The sequence below is a fragment of the Rhincodon typus genome, chromosome 26 (genome assembly GCF_021869965.1).
Source record: "Rhincodon typus isolate 14 chromosome 26, sRhiTyp1.1, whole genome shotgun sequence".
NCBI lineage: Eukaryota > Metazoa > Chordata > Chondrichthyes > Orectolobiformes > Rhincodontidae > Rhincodon > Rhincodon typus.
In genome coordinates this window covers 41,001,342-41,016,268 of record NC_063357.1, presented here as the reverse complement: position 1 = coordinate 41,016,268, position 14,927 = coordinate 41,001,342, and the positions used below count along the sequence as shown (strand labels likewise).

General features: G+C 44.4%; 1 protein-coding gene across 2 annotated transcripts in view; it reads left to right on the top strand.

Annotated features, from left to right (window-relative positions):
* LOC109911325 (spinster homolog 2 (Drosophila)) overlaps positions 1 to 14,927 on the top strand; it is a 93,949-nt gene that overhangs the window by 34,663 nt on the left and 44,359 nt on the right. The gene's annotated exons all lie outside the window — the stretch shown is intronic.

Below are 14,927 nucleotides of genomic sequence, written 5' to 3'. Positions count from 1 at the left end.
ATTGTGGGTAGTTGGTATATGGTGATGGAGAGGCATTGTGGGTAGTTAGTATGTGGAATAGGGACTGACACTCATAGGGAGGAAATGCCGCTGGTACCTTTTACATTTTCACTTGAGGTGACAGGCAATACTGATACTAGTCAGGAGCTCAGTGGCTGTGCTAAATCCCCTTTTTGTAAAAATAGTTTTGGTTTTGGCATGTTTCCAGGAAAGTTGGTGTCAGTTGATGGAAGATTGAGGATGTATGTGTCAGTGTTGCACAGGATAAGGGTCAGTTATTTTAAGAATTCAAACTACCAATTCTAAGACGCCCAATTTGATTCCTGCAAATGAAATGATCTGAGTTGAGTGAAGAGAAAGGGGATAAAGGGACATGGGAACAGGAGCGAATCAATAAGATTGGGGACTATTTGCTGAGATGGAGGGTAAACACCGCTGTAGATTCCCTGGGCAGAATGCTTTGTCGATATCTTGCAGTATCAACGCTGAGAAAGAATGAAGCCAAGTTAAAGTTAGAGTGCAGTCTATTAAATTCTACAGCTGTGAGATTCAGCTGTTGAGCTGGACACTCACTAATGATTAGATTTCTAAACAGCTCAATTAGTTTTATTTGTTTGCTTTCTGCCTTTCTCCCACTCTAAATAGATTTGAGATACCCACATCCACTAATGTTCTTTAGGGAAGGAAACTGCCATACTTACCTGGTCTGGCCTACATATGACTCAGACCCACAGCAATATGGTTGACTCTGAGCTGCCCTCTGGACAACTAGGAGTGGGCAATAAATGCTGCCCAGTCAGCTTCGCCCTCATCCCGTGAATGAATAAAGAAAAAAAAGCCTATTCAGCCTCTCCCTATAGCTCAAACCCTCCAACCCTGGCAACATCCTCGTAAATCTTTTCTGAACTCTTTCTAATTTCACAACATTCCTCCTATAGAGGGGAGACAAGGCATGCAATACTTCAAAAGTGGCTGAACCAATGTCCTGTCCAGCCATAACATGACCTCTCAACTCCTATACTCAACGCATTGACCAATAAAGTCAAACATAACCAAACACCTTCGCTATCCTATCTACCTGTGATTCCACTTTCAAGGAACAATGAACCTACACTCCAAAGTCTCTTTGTTCAGCAACACTCTCCAGGACTTTACCATTAAGTGTATAAGTCCTGCCCTGATTTGCCTTTCCAAAACACAGCAAATCACATTTATCTAAGTTAAACTCCATCTGCTACTCCTCAGCCCATTGGCCCATCTGATCAAGATCCCACTCTGAGGTAACTGTCCACTACACCTCTAATTTTAGTGTCATCTGCAAACTTACTAACTGTACCTCTTATGTTACATCCAAATCACCCTTACCGATCAAAAATCTGTCCATCTCAGCCTTGACGATACTTATTGACCCAGCCTCAATAGTCCTGGGCAACAAAGAATTCCACAGATTCATTTCCCTCTGTGAGAAGAAATGTCTCCACGTCTCTATCTTCAATGTGTAGTCACTGAGTGTTGTTGTGGAATGGTGTACAGAGGGCAAAGGGGAAGTGAAATTCCAGGGGTTCTGTTGCGAATGCCAAATGTCACATAGTTTGCCTTTCCTCTACATTTTGAAAAAGGAACAGATGTGAAGTGTGAAAATGCACAAGATTAACCAGAATGCATCAGTTTTAATGCAAAGGTTGAGCACTTTCAATGGGATCTTCCCACTGCGCTCAACCCTTTAACTCTGCCATGCCTTAACACTGAGGTTGCCCCTTCAGTGAGTTACACACATGGGTTTTCACCCACCCATCACAGTGAAATGGGGCTAAACAATCATTCGTCTCACACTGGATTGGAGTTGCTCACTTTTGGACTTGAGTCAGTTTAGTTTGAGAAATTGGTTTGTCATCAGTAGGTTGGTGTATTGCTGCAGCTTTGTGTTTGTTTTAAAGATGACAGTGGCAAGGCAGAACTCATTTATTTAGGAGCCTAGAAGTGTAGGATGACAAAGAGTGTGTGGTGCTGTGGTTTGGGAAATGGTGTTATAGTAGTAATATTAAACTAGACTAGTATTCCAGAGGCCCAGACCAATGATTTGGGTTCAAATCCTGCCATCGCAGTTGCTGGAGTCTAAATTCAATTCATAAAAACAGGAATTAAGATCTAGTCTCAGTAATAGTAGCCTGAAACTATCTCTTTTATTTTGCTAAAAACCCATCTGTTCACCAACATCTCTTGAGGGAAGGAAATCTGCCATCCTCATCTGGTCTGGCCTACATGTGACTCCAGACCCGCAGCAATGTGTGGTTGACTCTTAACTGCCCTCTGAAATGGGCCTAGCAAGATGCTCAAGTTCAAGGGCAATTTAGGATGGGTGACAAATGCAGAGCTTACTCGCAATAGCCACATCCCCTGAAAGCATTGTGTGTCACGTGTGGACCAGGTAAAGATTCTCAGAGGGTAGAAGTGAATTATTTTCATTGCTGAAGCAACCTGGTGACTTTTGTGGACATCCTTCATGGGCATCTTCCATGGGCATCTTTCTGTGTGAGATTTATTGAATTCAGTTTCACAAGTTAGCTTGTTGCTAGTAACTCCTTGCTAGAAACACTAAGTTACCACATCTGTGATGGGATTTTTACAATCTGATTTTTCTAGATCAGTAAAGACCAGAAGCTGTACTTTGATGCAATCCCTCAAAGATGTCAGTGTTTGTAATGCAAACCTGGACGTGTGACCTCCCTTCACCTCTCATCTTTACTGCTCTGAGCAAATTCCTCCCAGCTAGAAGCTGGTGAACAAGGTGGAAGTCAATGTTGTTTTTTTCTCTACTTTTGATGAATTCTTAATAGACTTCTTTAAAAGGTTGTGAAAGCTGTGGATTCACCTAAGCCGGTCTTTCAGATCCACTATTAGCTCTTTGAAACAGACAATCTGATTCCCATGTCTTTTCTCCACATCCCAGCAGCTTCTCCTTTCAAGTATTTATTCAATTCCCTTTAGAAAATTATTACAGAGTCTGCTTCCAACACCTTCAGGCAGAGTATTCCAAATCAGAACTTAGCACCTGTCAAAAATTCTTCTCATCTTGTGTCTGGATCTATTTTCCAAGAATGTTAAATGGCAAACCCACCCATTGGTGCTTAAAGCTTACCCCTTCCTTGTGGCAGATTCTCTATCAAAGCCCCTCAGCATTTTGAGCTCCCCACCTAAACCCTCCTTTAGTATTGTTTTCTCTGTTATTAGAAAGAACAATCCTAGTTTCTCCGTGTTACTCAGTCCCAATACTGTTCCACACATCTCCTCTGATCTCTGCCCTGAGTTCATTATTCAGTTAATGGCAGTGAGCTAACGACTTTACAAAATCAAAGGTGGCACGAGTCTGAATGATCTGAAGATGCTCACTTGTATGACTGATGCCCATTGTCATGGCACTAATGATGAATTGGAACGAGAGACTTGGTGACTTTCTGATAGAAGTGGTTTGACGCACAGTAAAAAAAAAACAGCCAAGCATTACAAAGATTGCTCCCTGACTCAGGCAGAGTGAAGTGAGAGAGCTGGCCTGAGGTGGAAAGGCTCTGTTGGGCTGATATTTCTGGAATTGAGTGCACACATCGGGCCCACTTGGCAACTGCAACTTTTTAACAAGTTGCCGACAATTAGCAATCACCAGCAACTTGATTGGGTGTTCGAGCTGTGAGATCATTTAAACTCCAAGTCTCTCGCCAAAAGTTCTATCATTTTCTGAAGGTTAAAGGCAGCTTCCTGTTGTGGCAGTGTTTCACAGATTACTCTGTAATGTGGTGAGGCTGGTGCTCTCTGGTGAGCTGGTGTCTGGGCATTTGCAAATGCCCAATGGGACGGGATGGGGGGCGGTGTTTGGCGTGATTGTTGACAAATGACAGAAACCCGAATGTTGGAATAAACAGTGCAACCTCCCAACGCAAAAAGATTCCAATAACGTCCTCTACAATTAGCCACGTTGTTGCTGACCTTGTTGAGCTGATCTGAAAGCATTTAAAACAATCATGGACGATGGATGCTTTCTGTGTTGGTTACCAAGCAAAAGGGTGTGAGTTTGACCCCACCAGGGTGTCATGTGTATTGTACCTCCTGTAAGATAAGGAACTGAATGTGGATATTATAGTCTTGTATCAAAATGTCAAATGATATCAAATAAGATACAGGTCTGTGTTAGGAAACTCGTTGCACACACCCATCCGTTGATGGATTGATCCCCCAACTGTAATGATAATAACAAGGTAATGGCAGTCATTAGGTCACATTAAGGTAAAAGCTGCTGCAGGTAGGGAGTTACCTGTACCTGTCTGATGACCAGAATGGCCTGATGGCCATGTCCCAATTCTCAAATTGCTCTTCTTGCACCCAGTCTCTGTCAGCACCATCTACAAGAAAGCTTTTTGCTCATGTCTGACTTCAAGTCTTCTCACTAACCAGACCTGGCCCAGGAGCATTGTTTTTTTTCCCCAATGAGTCTCTTTCCCTTAATATCACACAGTGCCGTCCCAGCAAATCATTGATCCCCTACTCCCTCCATTGCCAGGTCAAGATGGCATTGATATTCAACCAGCAGTACAGGTCAGCTCTGTTGCCGTTACTATTCATCGTAAATCTATCACTTTGAGAAATTCCAGCTTGACCTTGTCTTTTAGTCCCTCCCATTCTCGTTCTGCACTGCTGTCTGAATTACACTGGCCAGATTGTCCTTAATTATGCTTAGGTCAGTGACACAGATCAATAGCTGGGAATTTGTGTCTGATTTCACCACAATTATGACAGCGAGTAGCCTCTTTGAGCCTGAGCGGGTTTATTGCTTTCTTGTTTTTAGAAGATACTTTTCACGGCTATCCCAGAGCCATTGACAAACTTGGTGAAGAATGCTGGAGAAATTCAGCTGGTCCGGCCTCACCTGTGGAGAGAGAAACAGCGTTAACGTCTTGAGTCCAGTATCCACTTTGGTGACAAAATCTGGAAGGCAGATTACGATCTGAATGGTGGCTTTTTAGGAAAAGGTGAGGTGCAACGAGACCTGGGTGTCATGGTAGAACAGTCGCTGAAGGTTGGCATGCAGGTACAGCAGTCGGTGAGGAAAGCTAATGGCATGCTGGCCTTCATAGCAAGAGGATTTGAGTATCAGAGTAAGGATGACTTGCCGCAGTTATACAGGGCCTTGGTGAGGCCACACCTTGAGTATTGTGTGCACTTTTGGTCTCCTAGCCTGAAGAAGGATATTATTGCTACTGAGAGAGTCCAGCGAAGGTTCACCAGACAGATTCCCGGGATGGCAGGACTGACATATGAGGAAAGGTTGGATCGACTGGGCTGGTACTCACTGGAATTCAGAAGATTGAGGAGGAATCTCATAGAAACATATAAAATCCTGATGAGACTGGACAGGCTAGATGCGGGAAGAACTTTCCCCATGTTGGGGAAGTCCAGGACAGGGGGTCACAGCCTAAGAATAAGGGAGTAAGCCATTCAGCATTGAGATGAGGAAGAATTTCTTCACTCAGAGAGTTGTGAACCTGTGGAATTGTCTCCCACAGGAAGATGTTGGGGCCAATTTGTTAGATATATTCAAGAGGGAGCTGGACGTGGCCCTATAGCTAAAGGGATCCAGGAGTATGGAGAGAAAGCGGGAATGGGATACTGAAATTGCATCATCGGCCATGATCTGAAATAATACGGCCTCCAATCAGGCAGCACTCCCTCAAGTCGTACGCTGTCAGCAATTCCAAACGTCAACTTAATGACATTAACTGAACAATGCTTTCCAATCAAAGATAGGTGCATAAACAAAAAAAAAGCACGGGAAGTTGAAATCAAACTGCAAAATGCTCTCCGGTGAATCTCACACAGTATTGGGGGGGCATGGGACACAACTACTTAGAAATCGAATTCCATTGCATTTCGCAAAACTCAGGTATGCTGATTCGCCACGAATTCTCTCACCCACCCCCCTCCCCCAGCCAAAGAGTGTTCCCCTCCCTTTCCTGGGATTCCACTTGAGCTAACCGTCACTGTTTGATTCAGCACTTGCATTGTACAGATGCTGCTGAGGGGCCCAGAGGCCTATGGCTTGGAGATAATGCTGGGTCTCAGGGAGTGGTCTCAAACGCTGAAGTTTGAACTTTAGACGCAACCTTCCAGCTGAGTTTAAACAAATTCATGCCCCATACTATCACGGTCGCTTCCCATTCCCACTTTGTAGAATTGGAATTTGTTTTATGAAACTGATTGTATTTGCTGTTGAAGTTAGAAACCCTTTTGCTGTTATTTTGGCTCTGGCCTTGTGGGCTAAATGAGCCACAAGAGTGTAATTTTACCACTCACACAGCCCAGAGATGAAAGGCTCATTGTTTCAATATGAGAGAAAGTTCTTTTCTGTAAAGCCCCCTGGTCTCCAGGCCTCCCTGGAAACATACAATCTCCCCACTGCCTGGAGTAAAACTCCAACCTAGGGCCACCCAAGGATGGAGGTGCAGACCTTTGTGAGTGTCTCGGAAACGATAGGGGGGAGGGATGGGGGAGGGCAGAGTACTTGGAAAGGTTAGCATCCTACCCACCCACCTCCCCACACACCACTTCCCCCCACCTCCCTAGTGCGGTTAGCCATCTCTCACCTCCGGAGGGAAGGCAGTCACCCTCAATCCCCAGAGGGCTTCCTCCGAAGAGGAATGATCTCAGAAGGAGCTGCTCTAGTTTCAGAGGTTGCACTGCACTTTCAGAGATGGTTTTGTACACGTGTGCCATTCCATGGAATTGCAATGGGGTTATGAGGGCTTAACCCAGCAGCACGGGCTGTCAGAACCACAAAGGATGTGGGCATCAGTGGCAAGCCTGTCCCTAACTGCCCTTGAACTGAGTGGATCATTTGGACCATTTCAGGGGACCAGTTGAAAGTCAACCACATTGCTTGCATCTGGAGTCATGTGTAGGCCAGACCGGGTAAGGACAGCAGATTTCCTTCCCCAAAGTGCTGAGGAAGGGTCACCGGACTCAAAATGTTAACACTCCTTTCTCAGATGCCGGGTTTCTCCAGTAGTTTCCGTTTTGGTAATAAAATCTGTAATAGTCTCGGCAAAGATGACCATAATAACCACCATTTGTTGACGTAGAAATCTGGTTCGCTAACATGCTATAGGGAAGGAAATCTGCCATCTTTACCCGATCTGGCTTGCATGTGACTCCAACAACGTGGTTGGCTCTTAACTTCCCTCTGAAATTGTTTAACAAGCCGTTCTGTTCAAGGGCGACAGATGTACATCTTGCCAGCAATACCCACATCTCATGAAAGAATTAAAATCAGGTAAAGATTCTCAGAGGGTAGAAGTGAATCGTTTTCATTCCTGTAACAATTTGATGGCTTTCATGGGCATCTTCGTGGGGTCAGATTCATGTCTACATTCCATGAAAGAATTATAAACAAAAATAGACATGGATAATAAACATGAGGCCTAGCTTTAGGCCTTTGCTGAAATAAAAGGCATAACTCCAACATGATGTCCAACTGCATTCATGGAATAAGCAATGATAGATCTCTGCTAATAGAACACTGAATGCCTCACTTTTAGTGCTTTTTTTGACACACAGCTGGCACATTCCAGTGAAAAAGGATGTTATTTGTCTTCAGAAAATGCCTGGTATTTCATCGGGAATAATGGCTACATCCTCTGCTGATAGACCCTGGGGACCTACACTTCCTGAAACCCAGCTGAAGGTTGGGAAGGATCTGCCCGCTAGCAAGTTTGAGAAAGGCAATGTGTGCATGGAATTCCCCTGTTCTGGAAAATTCTTCGGCTTGGCTGCTGATCTCAGTGCTGTTGGTTGAAAAGGGATCGAAGGTTTCTTGACTGTGATCACCATAACCAGGCTGTTCCTTATTCTGGTGATAGCTCAGTAAATAGCGGTGAGGTGCTAGACCCCTTCAATCACATGGCAGTAACCAGCAGCAGGTCAGAGGCACCTATTAATACTTTCTCATGACGCACGAGTGCAAAGTGGCCTTTAGAAGTGATGTAGCCGTAAGGTTACTCACAATACATGGCCTGCTTTAACGAAAGGCTGTGGATGAGTGTTCCCATGCATTGAGAGAGAGAGAGGAACGTCAGCACGGACTCTCTGACATCCCGAATTGCTTTACAGACCACGAGGTACCTTTGAAGTATAGTCACAAAAGCGTGACAGCCAATTTTTGCACAGTCCGTTCCCGAAAACGACAATATAATAAATGACCAATTCAATTGTGTATTTGTTTGTGTGTGTGTGTCAGTTGAGGGATGAGTATTGGTCAGGGCAAGGTGTAGAGGGTATGCAATTCCCTACCTGCCTTCAACATTGTGTCATGGAATCATTTCCTTCCACATCTCGCCACAAAAGACAGCACTGCTGATGGTACGGCATTTCCCCTATACTGCACTGGAGAGTCAATCCAGAATATTCCTCATCCCTCTCCACATCTCTGGAGGTGCAGACCTGAACCAGTAAACTTTGAACATGGAGGCCGGATTGCTGACAGAAAGACAATGGGATTACACTGAATTGCTAACTAATTAAATGATAATCACTTTGTTGGGCGTTTTGTTTTAATTTCAAAATTAGCAGTCTCAAGTCACAATAAAGTAAAATCGTTGTGCAATTTATTTTAAAATCAGGGACTGGGAACAGTGGTGTACAATTACAGTGTAGGTTTCTGCTACGTTGTTGTGTTTGTGAGTCTGTGACACTGTGTGATCGGTGACAGGGAGAGCAGAAAGGGACCAGGCAGTGACAATAACCAGTCTGTAGCCTGAGCTGACTCCCAGGCCCAACCTGAAAGACCAAAGCAGGCCCCAACTGAGATTCCTGGGAATGGAATAGAGACAGGTCTTCCAAAGACTCCATGCTGACTGACCCCAGAGTGTCTAATGTACAAGGGGAAGAGAAAATAAATAACCAGTAAGTCTCGGAAATGAACCTACCGTTCTTACTGGAGCTTCACTTTGAAGTATACAAGATGGGCCAGACTGGAAAATGTAGTTCATACGATTTATTATCTTCTTCCTTCTGGGAAGGTAGGGGCCATGCTTCTTTATGACCCAACTGTAACTCTTTGGAAAAGATCTACCCTTATAATGTGGCAATGCCTATTTAAACTCTTGACCTGACCCAATCTGCCATCCTGGCAACTCTGACTGCCTCTACTCCCCCAAATTTGCCACACCTTTGTGTTGTTCTGTCGGCTATAACTGAACCTGTTTGTAGGCTCAATCGAGAAGAAAGTCATTGGGACCATTCAGTCTTAACCAATTCCTCCCACCTCCTCTGCCCTTTCATTGCAAAGCTTTCTTTTTCAATTATTCACTATATTCCATTTTGAAAGTTTCTATTGAATCTCCATCCATTAACTGTTGAGACTGTGCATCCCAGATTATAGCAATTTGAAGCACTGTTTAATGCCGTCCCCTGTGAGGAATTTGGTTGATCGAGTGAGGATGGAGACTGTGTGGATCACACTGGTTTTTTTGCTCCTGGCCTGGTTAGATCTGGACACAGCCTGTGGAGAGTCTTCACCCCACCCCCCACCCCAGCACACCCCCCCTCCCACCCACAACACCCTCCAGCCTCCACTACTAATGGAGTGAGCAGTTGATAGTCAGCACAAAGTCTCAACTCTGGTTTTCACCCAGTGGTAGGTGGGGTGGGGGAGGCTCAACGTGCAGGAGGCCTGAAGAGCAGGTCGTTGGATTTGCTCATGGCATACTCTGTTAATGTGTCCCTTCCCAGGCTTGCAGCCCCCACTCCTGGCATCACCCCACCTGTGGTCTGGGAGTCTCCATTGTCATGGACCTTGGCTGGGTGTATTACCACCAGCAGCCACCACAGCTTGGTGGAGCTGCTGAGCAATCTGCCCAGTTAGGTGCCCATACCTGGTGTATACCCAGCCTGCACCCCTCTGCCCTGTGTTGGCACGGGGGTTTGTTACCAGCTCTCCACCAAGCAGTCAAAACCCCCAGTGCCTGTCATAGAAACATCTCCATCTAAACTCCTCATCATTATCAACACTTTGATTAACCTCTCTATCTGCTGTACGGAGAACAAGCCCAGCTTCTCCAGTCTCTTCATGTACCTGAGCCTCTCAGCCTGGTACCACTATTAGATCACCTTTCCATCTAATTTCCCGTGGGTAAGACAGAAACAGCCTGTCCCTGTCTCAGACACACACACACATATACACACAAACCATATGCACACACATTCACACACGCATACATACACCACACATACATGCGCACATATACACACATGCATATACACACACATACATATACACACACATACGTACACCATACATATACACAGACACACATACACTCACGCACAAACACACACACACATATACAGACACAAATGCACACACATATACACACACACATATACAGACGCAAACACACACATATACACAGACACAAATGCGCACACATATACACAGACACAAACGCGCGCGCACGCACACACACACACACACACACACACACACACACACACACAGATTGATGAGCCCTAGCTTTTGGGTGACCTCATTGACAGAGGTTGAAGTGGTCACAATGAGATGTCACTCACATTTTGATTGTTATTAGACGTCACAGCAAATGGATGGAGACACCAAAACAGCCAGACTTTATTCAGTGGTGTCAGCCATTAATCTTTTGTTACCTTCCTGTAAATTGTTCTGGAATGCCACAAAGAGTAAACACAGGAAGGAAACCTCGGCGAAAGTTACAGAGTGTGCTTCCTGTTTTCCACCGACACCACTGCCCCTTTATACATCGGGAGCAGGATCTGATCGTTTCACTGATGTATTTAAAGAAAGCCGTCTTTATCGGGCTATAACAGATCTCCCCTTCAACTCTCTTCCAGTTATGTATGTGGAATAATAAAATGGGTAATGGGTCAAGGCTGTCACTCATGAATAGACCAGAATCAAACCAGCACGTACTATGTTCTATGCACCACGTATATGTTTCCTAATCCATCATCCCAATTACTGCTTGTTCACTTTACTTTGGAATGGAACATTCTTGGCTTTACATAACAATGAGTCTCAGTGCCTGCAGGTAACTTATGATGTTGGAGGGTTCAGGTTCTACTTAAAGGCAGTCATTTAGCTAAGATCGATATAAATATATGGAATTAGAAGCAGGAGTAGGCCATTCAGCCCCTTAAACCTGCTCTGCCATTCAGTCAGGTCATGACTAATTGGCCACTCCACATTCCTGATAACTTTGACCCTCTTGCTTATCAAGAATCCCTCTACCTCTGCCGAACACGTTATGTGGAATCCGCTTGCTATCCCCTCCAAACTGGCTTCTCATTTCATCCGAGACTTCGGTCCTGGGTTCATTAGGTTTGTTGTCCGATACTGTTACCTGTAAACAGTTGTGACCCTTTCACTGAGTGGGCAAGGCTGTGTCATTTTCTGTACTGGGTAAACGTAAAAAAAAGGAGCAGGCATAGGCTATTCGGCCCATCGAGCCTCCTCCATCATTCAACACCATCATGGCTCATTCTGTATCTCAATGCTATATCCTCACTTTCTTCTCATGCCCCTTAATGCCTTTACAATCTAGAAATGTATCTATCTCTTTCTTGAATATATTCAGTGACCTGCCATCTACAGACTTCTGTGGGAGAGAATTCCACAGGTTCACCATCTTCTGAGTGAAAAAATGTTTCTTTATCTCAGTCCTAAGTGGTCTACCCTCTATCCTGAAACTGTCACCCTTGGTTCTAGACTCCCCAACCAGGGGAAACATTCTCTCTGTATTTAGTCTGACTAACCCTGAAGAACTTTATATGTTTCAATCAGATCCCCTCTCATTCGTTCTAAACTCTAGTGAATACAGGCCCAGTCAAACCAGTATCTTCACATATGACAGTCCTGCAATCTCCAGCATTATCTAGTGAACCTCCACTGCACTCCCTCTATGTCAAGTATATTCTCTCTTAGGTAGGGACACCAAAACTGCACACAATACTCCCAAGTGTGGTCTCACCAAGGCCCTGTATAACTGCAATAAAGCAGATGCTGGAAAGCTGAAACAACAGAAATAGCTGGTGAAACCGAGCGGGTCTGGCAGCATCTGTGGCGAGAAAACAGAGTTAACGTTTCAGGTCCAGTGACCCTTCACCTTTCGATGATTCTGATGAAGAGCCACTGAACTTGAAACATCAACTCTGCTTTATTCCCACAGATGCTGCAACGTCTGCTGAGTTTTGCCAGCAATTTCTGTTTTTGTTCCTGTATAACTACCGTAGGACAGTTCTAATTCTGAACTCAAATCTTCTTGCAATGAAAGACAAGATACCATTTTCTCCCTAATTGCTTGCTGCACCTGCCTGTCTCCTTTCATTAAATGGTGTACAAGAACACCCACATCTCTTTTCTATATCTACACTCCCCAGTAAATCACCATTCAATGGGGATGGAGTTAGATAAAGGCACTAGCCCCTGTAGATTTCCCAGTGTTTTGCTTGCATCCTCTTGAATATAGATTCATGGATGATCTCAATGTCTAAATGATTGTCTAATCTCTGACACTGAGATGTCTAAAATAATTAATACATTTGACTGGGGAGAGAGGGTGAAACTGTCTCTTCTGGTTGCGCAGTCCAGACAGTTGGAAAGGTCATAACCTGAAAATCAGAGCCAGGCCATTTGGGGTAATGTCCAATAAAATGGTTTCGCAGGAAGGGAATCTGCAGCACTATCGTCTCTCCCTGCCCTCTCACACCCGCCTCTCGAAGCTGGGGTCAAATAGAGAATGTTGTCCAGTCAGGGTATTGATGACAATGGAGCAGAGGCAGTTAAAATAGAACAACCAAACAATGGGCAGAATGGCCTCCTCCTTTATGGAGGGACACTTCCGATCAGCAAAGTGTATTCAGCAAAATTGTCTTCATGTTGGTGTTAGAGCTATTTGCTAGAATGTTGCAGTCCAACTCCTTCCACCACACCCTTTTTCTCAAAATATTTGACGAGTTGACTTTGGATTGATACAGTGGCTGGTTTGTGTCAAACAAGAACTTTGGCTTTAAGTTTCAATGCAGAGCCTTGGGCACATACTCGGGTGCAGTACTGAGGGTGTGCTGCACTGTGGAGGACTCCTTCTTTCAGAAACGTAACTAAACTGAGGCCAGACACATCCTCTCAGAGGAGCGAGGGTGTGACATTGTGACGAACACAAATGGCAGGCTTTATCTCTCGCCCAACAGTGCTGAATAAAACAGATGAGCTTATCTCGCAGCTGTTTATGGGAGCTTGCTGTGCACATGTTCCTGGGATGTTACCTACATCACAGCAGTGCAACTTTGTCAGAGATCTTCATTGGGACAGCCTGAGGTCATGAAAGTCACAATATCAAGGAAAGCCCTTTCTCTGTTATTATGTCAACAAAATGATGAAGCCAGAAGGTAGACTGTATGGGGGAGAGTGGCAGATTAAAGGGAGCTGCTTCCTCAGTGCTGCACTGGGGTGTTGGTCTACATTATGAAACTGTGCATCTCTCTTTTATAGGGGATGATATGCTTCCTGTGGTTCCAAGGCAGTTACACATCAGGGAACTGGAGTCAGGTCACAATCTGGAAGCTGTTTTCCAGCGTTATAAATGAGATGTGTCTCTTTTTTGAAACACACTCATTACATAGTGCCCTCATGGAGATCAGGGACTTGAGTCTGTTCTATTTTTAGAGATTCCTTTTGGCTGGATGATACTCAGCCAGGGATGTCAAACTGGGCTCTCTCCCTGTTGGAGCCGTACTGTCATCCTCAGATTTACTTCACCACAACCCAACAGGAACCTCCAATAGCTTTTGTAAATTGTATTGTCAATGAAAAGAAAACAACATTGATCTCTTATGAAGAAACATCATTTGAGAGCGGAGTCAAAAATTTAAATCTCTATACACTGAGCTTTTAAACTATTTTATTGTCTGGCAGTGACCTGAGGACTTTTCATTCATACGCTGTAACTAATTGATAAACCATACACTCTCACATAGTTATACGCACTCATACACACTCATTCGAACCAACACACCATTCCATAAATAGTCCCCCACACTCATGCACACACTCGCACACACACTCCCTCACACTCATAAACACACACACACTTCCACTGTCTCTTACACACTCAAACACCCTCACACACTCATACACATTCATACACACTCCCTCACACTCAAACACTCACATACTTCCAAACTCTCTCACGCACTCATAAATATAGACACACCCCTACACAGCCACACAGACTGCTACACATTCTCACACAATTATAAATACTTACACACACTGAAATACTCACAGACACTCATGGACTCTCTCATTCACTCCTACACCCTCCCACACTCTCCCACACACTCATAAACACACATTCATAAACTCACTCCCACACACTCATAAACACACATTTATAAACTCACTCCACACACTCATAAATGCTCATTTACACTTATGTCCTCACATACACAGACTGTCACATACACACATTCCCACACACTCACATTCACCCATAAATATTCACCCATACTCATGTCATCACATTAACACACTCTCGCAATCATAAACACTCATTTACTCTCACTCACTCGCAAAACCGTACTGACACTGACACACGCACACACACACACACATAGACTAACACATACATGCACACACATATGCGCATGCATGCACACACACACACACACACACACACAGTCAAGTACACAGTGGCTCTCACACACTAGTCACAGTCAGGATATTTAGATAATCTTGAGTATAATGAAGATGATTTCTGACTGAGCTGAATATTTGTTCTCATTGAATCAGGCAGAACCTTTACTGCTTGATTTCCCTTGTTCATTTGGAATTTGCAGCTTCAAGCTGCCAGATG